We start from the raw sequence: 8637 nt of genomic DNA, 5'->3' as shown, positions 1-8637 counted from the left end.
GTGTGTGTGTGTGTGTGTGCGCGCGCGGGCGCGCGCGTCGCTGCTGCAGTTGCTGCCGCAGCATCAGGTCCACCGTGTGCACGCACTGGGCTCTGCGAACAGTCCGAGTCTCCCCTCCACCCGCAACACACACACGCTCACCTCCCCCGCCCCAAAGGTAATCAGAGCAATTAGCTGCCGAAGAAATGTGCTTGCGGAACTAGGGATGTGCTAAAGCACAAACAGTCCTAGGTACCACCAAATTACCATCCCCCAGGGTGTCCCTTCGGGCTGGATTTCTGAATGCAATCATAATAATGATAAATCGATGTCTCATTTAAAGCTTATTTTAAAAACCTGCCAATCGTTCTGGGGGGAACGCTGAGTGCGGGAGAAAAATGTACTGATAGAGCCACCCTCGGGTTTCCAGGCACAACGCAGTGCATTGGTGGTTGCGGGATGCAGGTCAAGTGCTCAGCGCTGGGCCCACCCGCTGGACGGGAGCCCGAGGAGGGAGAAGACGTCGCTATTCCCGTGGAGATGAGGCTCCGGTTCCCCTAAAACTCAGGCAGTAAACGCACAGCGGTTCCCGGGGCTCCCCTCGGCCCCTCCCTCGTGTTCAGAGGCGCGAGCACGCGCACGCACGCACAGGTGTCCGGCTGACCCCTCCCGAGTGGTAACCGGTTCCGAAGCGCTTGTCCTCCTAGCGACGCCGAGGCAACCAGAGCCACCGCCTCGGGGACTCGCGCCTGTCCCCAGGGGAACCAAAGGGGACGGCTAAGACAACCCTAGCGCCCTGGGACCGAGCTTGCCTCTAGGGCTGCCGCCTAGCCCAGGCATTGAGCGATGCCTCCTACTGGGAAGCCTGTGCCTGGAGCCCGGCGCAGGTGGGGGTCGCATAGGAGACCTGGCTCGGGTGGGGGATGGGGAACGGAGAACGATGACCCGCGTGACCTCTGCTCGGTCTCGGGCATCCTTCTTCGCCTTCGCCCTCTTTCCCTTCTCAAACTCAAATCCCCGAACCTGGCACCTCCCAGGGGAAGATGGCAGAAGCGGGCTCTGCCAGGGAACGAGGGTGCGAGATTGGGGAGGGCGCTGCCTGCTGGATGGAGTTAGTTTTGGCCGCCGCCTCCTCCTCGCTGTTTCTGGAGAAGGAAGCGCCGTGGCCGCAGCAGCCCTTGGTGCCAGCACGTATCCCTCCCTGACCTTGGCTGAGCTTTGCTACCGCGGTATCTTGCCTAGCAGAAAGCACAGTTTTCCTTCTGCTCAGGGGCTGGGGATGCCCTCGGGGCAGAGGGTTTGTCTGGGTCGGCGCCCAGAGCTGGACCTTTGCCATGCAGACCTCTCTGAGCACTGGAAAATCCGTGGATACCCGGTTGCAGCCTCCCGGTGCTCCCACATAGCCCATCCCTGCCCCGCACCTCCCCACGCCCATTTAGGCAGTTCATTCATATTAAATAACCATCCCCAAGTTTCTGGGTGCTCAGGTAGGTGGATACCTTCGCCCAGCGGGGGGATACCTTCACCCAGCGAGAGGACGGGGAGGGGGGAGGGAGGCTCCCAGATGTTCTCCCCGCACAGGGACGTGTCTCCTAATTGTGCCTCTTCTTCTCTACTCTTAAACCGCAAGAGCAGAAGCCATTCTCGAGTCTGGAAACCCCTTTCCTTGACCTGTTGGCTCTTTGTCCCTGCCCTCTGATTTATTGAATTTGAAATTTCCAGCCAGCAGCGGTGAAATCGCTGGAGCTGAGTACGCGGTTGGCGGGAGGCGTGAGAGAAACTTGCAGATAGGGAAAAATAAAGTCCCAATTTACAGATACACTTCTTCCCGGCCAGCCCGCCTCACTACGGCCGGGATTGTTCGGGATTGGAGTAAGAGGGGGCTACGGACCCACTCGACTGCGGCAAATGGTTCGGGCTCCGGAACCCGACCCCACCCGTGGGTCCTCTGTTCGCACTTTTCGTTTTTTCCCCAACAATACCAGCCTTGGGGCTCCGGGGGCAATTTCCGTCCCGCCCTGGTGCGCCCCCAGGCCCTGTCCTGAGCCTGCGCCCCGGGCAGGTTCGCCAGCTCGCTCTGGACGCCCCTCTCCAGAGCCCGGGCTCCCCTTGGCGCCCAGAGAAGCCTGCTTGGGCCCGGGTGCCAGGGAGCTGCAGGGTGGCCGCGGGCCCCTCTCCGGCGCGGGCGGCCCTTGACTGGGCAGAGGCGGGGGTCGGGGAGCTGCTCTCTGCAGAGAAGAGGGTGGGCTCGCGGCACCTGCTGAGCTGCCGCCGCCGCTTCGGCTCATGGCGCCGAAGGATCCACCCGGATCTTCTCCGCGGAGTTCCGGGCTTGGGTCATTTTGCAGTCGGCACGCACACATATTTTTAATTTATTTTTTATTTTTCACCGGGGGTGGGGGGCTGTGGGGGTCGTCAGGGCTGGCCAGCCCAGCTCCAGCGCCGGGGTGGGGGTGAGGACAGTGGGGCGGCACGCGGTCACCGAGGTCAACAGCCCATTAGCATTGCCCCACCCGGGCGCCGCGACCTCGCGAGGGCACGGGGCATGCGGGGTGGGGGACAGACCGACAGCGCCCTCCCTGCACTGTCCCCCTGCCACCCCCCACTCCTGCTCCCTCCGCCGCTAGGTAACCGCCCCTCCCCCTCCCCTCTCTCCCCCCGCTTCGGCCCCAGATCCCCCGGTGCCCACTAGGGTCCCGGCGCCCGGGCGGAGAGTCCCGGGGAGGGGAAGGGAGTGGGGCTGCGGGTGGGCTGCGGCGCCCGCCCCCCGCCCGTGGCAGCGTGGCGACTGGCGCCGCTTTGGCAGCCATTTTCTGCAGCTGCCGCGGCCGGGGCTCTGCGGAGTGAGGCGGAGGCTGCAGCCGCCAGACAGAGGCGGCGGGGACAGAGGGGCGCGGGGTCACCGGCGGGGGGGGTTATTCGGTGGCCGGAGCGGGGGCTAGGGGCGTGCAGTGTCGCCGGCGCCTCCCGCCCCTCCCCCTGCTGCATTGCAGGCGGAGCGCGGCCGCTCCGCGTGGCGAGCGCCTGCGATCCCACCCTTTCCCCGCCATCTTGTACCCGAGCTGGCGCCTTCCCAAAGAGGAGCTGCGTTAGACAAAGCCCGCCCTGGGCCCGCGGGGGCCCCTGCAGCCCACCCGGGCTGGGCGGCCTGGGGGCTCCCGGGCCCACGCCCTCGGCCCGCCCCTCCCGGGGGGCCGGCACACCCCCTCCCAAGGGGGGCTCCGCGTGCGACGGCCACTCGCCTAGCCTCAGAGGGTCAGCGGGGACCCCCACATCGGTTGCCAGGCTGGACCCGCGCCTTCGCCGCAGCCCACCCTTGTTGCGGAAAGGGGGGGGTCCCCCGCAGGCTGGGCTAGTGACAAGAGCTGGATACTCTTGTAGCCTCGAGTCCCTTCTCTCTTCTGGTTGGGTTGGTTGGGAGATCACTAATTCTGGAGCCCCCACCTACCCGTAGTGCCAACCTCACGCCCTCGTTTTTCTCCTGGGAACCTCAAAGAAGACCGCAGCGTGGGCGGCTCTCGATACCCCCCTAGCTGCTCAGCAGCTGCTGCAAACGGGAGATTCGGCACTCCAGTTTTCTGGGATGGCAGTGCTGTTGCCCCAACACCCCAGCCCCCCGCCGCTTGCTCAACCCCTTCCCTCAACGCCCCTGCACAGGACTTCCTGACCTAGGGGTTTGTGGCGTGTGTGGGGGAAGATGAGGCACCCCTTCCTCAGCCCCGAGACCGCGGGAGAACTGGCTCCCGGCAGCCTACTCCGTCAAGTGCCACGCTACTCCTTGGTAGGGGATTTTCTCCCTGAAGACTCCATTTTCCCATCCCCAAGTCCCCAGCCCCTGGGGCGCCCAAGGTCTCCAACAGCTGGTTGGTTCCTCCCGACTGCACATCCCAGGCTGGGGGTGGGGGGAGGAGCACATGGCCACCGGTTCCTGCACCCTCTCTTCCCTTCAACAGAACCCCTAGGGAGTCCCCATCTCCCAGCCCACCTAGACTCCCAGGAGTGTCTGACTGGAAGGGACGGTGGTGGATGAGGAAACAGGCTGGGAGACGGGAGTGACTGGTGCAAGGTCATTCAGAAGGTGAGTGGCAGAGCTGGACTCTTCACACACCCCCACCCCTCCCCTTATTTCTTTCAGATACCAAGATCAAAGCCCAGGCTCGCTGTGGACGGGGAGCTCACTCCTCCAAGTACTCTTGGCCAACGTCGGGACCGCGGCAGAGGGGGCTGGGCACCGGAGGGGTGAGGAGCTGCCAGACTGCTGGTTCACACCCGAAACTGGGTTTCCCCAACCGGACGCCTGCTGTCCCTCCCACCCCCATCCTGCGGGGTCTCCTTCGAGGGTGGAAAACAAAGCATCCCAGGATGGCTTTGCCAACGCTACTGGCGGGGCGCAGTCCTCCCCCCACCAATGCCTGCCAGCCCGCGTGGATTCCGAGCCCGGCTCCGGAAACCAGTCTGACCACTTCGCCCATTTCCCAAGCCTCCCCAGGCGGCCGGCGGCCGGCTCTCAGGGTGGGGTGAGCCCAGCTCGGCCGCAGCCTCCGCTGCCCCAGCGACGAATGGATTTGCCCAGAAGGCGGCCGTCAAAGGGACACACCCGGCCGCACTCTGGGGGCTTCCGGTCGCTCCCCACCCCGTATCCCCCCATCATGAAAACTGGTGGTTGGAAGCTCCACTCCCGGGCCGCGTCGGCTTTCATCCGCTGGGTCAGCTGCCGGCCCGACGATCCGGCGCAGAGCCTCCTCCTGACCTTGCCCCATGCGCACTGTCCCTGACGCGGCTGCCCTGGGGGCGCTTACAGTCGGGTCGGGACACCGAGCTGAGCCCCAGAATCGAGTGTGAACCCTTTAGACGGTGGCTGTTGCGTGGGATCACAGAGTGTTGCCCGATGCGACGGAGGTGGCAGAGGAGGGACCGACCTCGAGGGAACCGTGGGCGGGAAAGGCCAGAGCAGCCCCACCGAAGTGGGAAGATGGACATGTGGCACTGAAGTCCGCCATGCGCATGTGTTTCAAAGGCTCCACCAGCAATGCACCAGGATGCCCCAAGAAAGCAATGCGCCTCACGTCCCGCCCGCGGCTCCAGTCGATGAGAACACCCTAGAGGGCAGGGCTCGAGCTGCCCAGGTACCACCCGTCACGTGGCGACAGCGCTGGCGCGCGCCAGCTACCCACTAGCCGAGGGCCGGGATGGTGCGTGGCGGCTGGCCTGCGGTCCCGGCCGGGTGCGGAGCTGCGAGGCGGCGGCCGCGGGGGCGAGGAGGGAAGATGGCCGGCCGCCAGCGTCGCCCGCCAGGCCGGGGACGCGGAAGGACAGACAGGCACGTAAGGTGGAGGAGAGCCGCTACCCAGCTTTGTCGAGAGGCCCGGGCCACTCCTAGTGCCCGGCTGGGGCGGGCGGAGCCAGCTTTGTCGAGTCAGCAGGGTCGAGTTGCGGCCGGTGTGCTCCTTCACCGAGCCCCGCCCCTTCCCATCCCCACCTCGCTTTTTTAGGGGGAAGGGCAGGGCAATCAGCACCCACAGGCAGTTGTTGGTGTTGTGCTTGGGTGTCCTCCCGGATCAGCCCACCCCTCCCTGCTCCCAGATGCTTCCCCTCCCCCATCGCGTTAACCTGGGGAAGGGGCAGAGCAATCTCTCCTTGGAGCACCTCCCGTCTCCCCACAGACGGCGGCGTAATAGCTGGCTTATTCCTTCTAGGTATGGCTGAAAGGTTTTAAAAAAGCAGGTGGGAGTGGGGTGGGGGGTGGGGGTAGGGTATGGGAAGAACCAGGACAAGGTACTAGTTACTCTTTCACTGCAGGCTAGGCAGAGGCTGTCTCCTTTCTGAAGGCGTTTAGGGTGGACGTGGGGTGTGTGTGTGAAGGACCCAAGGGCGAGGGTACAGGTCACTTTCAACAGACCACGGCAGAGTGGGGTTGGGGTGTCAGTCCCGTTTGCTGGGAAACCCTACTGCCAAGGCTGTATCCCCCAGAGCTCCCAGCACTTGGAGCCCTGCCCCTGAGGGCACAGCCCAGAAGAAACCGGAGGAAGTTGCAGAGAAGCTGGATTTAAAAGTGGTGAAGGAGGGCTTCCCTGGTGGTGCAGTGGTTAAGAATTCGCCTGCCAATGCAGGGGGCACGGGTTTGAGCCCTGGTCTGGGAAGATCCCACATGCCATGGAGCAAATAAACCCGTGTTCCACAACTACTGAGCCTGCACTCTAGAGCCCATGAGCCACAACTACTGAGCCTGTGAGCCACAACTACTGAAGCCCACGCGCCTAGAGCCCGTGCTCCGCAACAAGAGAAGCCACCGCAATGAGAAGACGGCGCACCGCAACGAAGATAGCCCCCACTCACCGCAACCAGAGAAAGCCCGCACACAGCAACGAAGACCCAACACAGCCAAAAAATAAAATTAATAAAATAAAAGTGGTGAAGGAGGAGCAGTCAACAATTAGCACCCCCTAGAGTGGGCAGAGCAGGACACCTTGGACTCTTAGGCCCACTGTGCTGGGGAAATCATGGAGCAATTCCTGCTTAGGTCGGAGGGTGACCTGAATGACCTCTAGAGCCTCCGCCTACAAGATTCCAGGGAACAGACAAAACAGAATCATGGCCCACAACTGGGCCCAGTTTTGCTGGAGCTGAATTTCTCCAGACTTCACAGTTCCATGGCAGGACCCTGTGAAATAACATGGGAAGTGCCTGGTACTTAGTAGGTACCCTGATTAAAAGAGTAATGGAAAGGCAAATCTTTAATTTCCATCTAAGTGTTGACGTCTTTATAGTCCTCTTTGTCATCATGATTATAGAGAAGCTTCCTCAAATGCACCTCTGTTCCTCTGTTCCCAGCACTGTTCTAGGCCCTGCACCAAGGGCATGAAGAAGGTGCCTATGAATTCCCATGTGTCACTAGAGTGGAGGCAACAGCAGTAGGAAACCAGCATCTCCAAGAATGGACTGTCTTCCCTCTCCCCCATCCACCTTCTCGCCTTGGTGGGGGAATCCCCAGATAAAGTGAGAGATGTCAGCTCCATTTCAGGAAGTACATGAAGGTTATCTGCTCCAGCCTGCTCATCTGCTTCCCCTCACAGTTATTAGGACACTCCCAATACCTTCCCTGGAGCAGCAGGCCAGGGAAGAAAGAGGCAAAATCAGAACGAACAGAAGAGAGAACGTAGTCCCATTCACCAACCGCCTGAGGTTGCCATTAACCCAACGGGCTGCCAGTTACAGGGGACATCCTTCTAGGGCAGGTTGAGCAGGAGGTCTCCAGGCCGGTAGCCGGAGAGACTGCAGGTGGGAAGGTGGGGGAAGAATTATTACACCTACCCTGGACCCCCTAAGCCTCATCATTCTGCACAGTGGGACCTCCCTCAGCTTTAGATGCCATTCTGGTAATCGGGTATCTAGGCTTTTTTTTAACTCACTCTCTCAATATCCATCCATCCATCCATCCATCCACCCACCCATCCACCCACCCTCCTACCTATTCACCCAACAAAGATTTCCTAGGCACCTTCTCCATACTGGTCAAGCCCAGTGCTCAGAGTTACAGATAAAACACCTGGCTTCTGACCTCATGGAGTTTAAAGCCTGGGGTGAGAGGATACAGTAATAGAAAAGCCGCACACCTAATGTAATTTACAACCTTGAAAAGTGCCCGGGAAGAAGCGTTTGGTGCTATTGAGAGCATATAACAGGTTCATTTGGGGTTGTGGGCTGTAGCAAAGGCCAGGATGGAAGTTGCCTGAACAACTCTGGCTTCTGGTTCAGGATTTTTAGGGTTGTCCACTCAGCCCATGAGGATGTGACCAAAACTTAAGCATTGATGGAGTAGCCATGGAAATAGAATGACCATGACGTGAGGTCGGTGAATAAAAATCCTCTGTCAGCTCTCAATTGCGGGAAAGAGGAAGCTACAAAGAAATTCAGGCGCGAGGAGAGGGGAGTTTATTGCCAGGTCTGTAGAGCAGATGTGGTAACCGGCAGCTCCTTATTTTGGAGGCTACTCTAAAACTGTGTTCAACTTGGGGGGCCTCCAGAGGACTGAGCCAGTTGTGGAACAAGCCAGGGTGTTTAGGTCTGAACCAGAACTTGAGCTCTCCAAATCTCATCTCAAACTGTCTCTTGTCCAGTTTGCGTTGAGAGTGGACCACAAATCGGGGACCACAGGCAGAGGGCTTGTGGTCTTGGATGCTTCACTAGCTAAAGTGTGGGGCCCGAGCATCATTGTATCCACCTGTAAAATGAGGGGGTGTTTCCTGGAGTCTCTCAGAGGCTTCTTCCAGCTCCATCCTTGTGATGACTCTATGGTCCCAGGAGCAGTGCACTTTTTGGGGTTCATCTCAGTTCACAGCTGGCACCTCTGATGTGTAGGTGGCTGTGGCTGTGCTGCCATTCCTGCCGGGGGGCATCCTGACCAGACACTGTGTATGTGCAAAGACTCCTGAGGGAGCAGTGTGGCACCGGGGTTAGGAGCCCAGGCTACCTGAATCCAAGCCCTGGCTCCACCACTCACTAGCTCTGTGACCTCAGGCCAGGTACTTGACCTCTTGAAGCATCCATTTCCTCGTGGGGGTAATAATAGTTTGTATTGCATCAGGTTATTGCGAGGATTAAAAGAGAAAAAGCATGTAAGGGCTCTCCCGTGGAGCCTGGCTCAGTGAGCAATCTATA

This window comes from Pseudorca crassidens, chromosome 19 (assembly GCF_039906515.1).
Source record: "Pseudorca crassidens isolate mPseCra1 chromosome 19, mPseCra1.hap1, whole genome shotgun sequence".
Classification (NCBI taxonomy): Eukaryota; Metazoa; Chordata; class Mammalia; order Artiodactyla; family Delphinidae; genus Pseudorca; species Pseudorca crassidens.
This window is presented reverse-complemented; position numbering follows the sequence as displayed.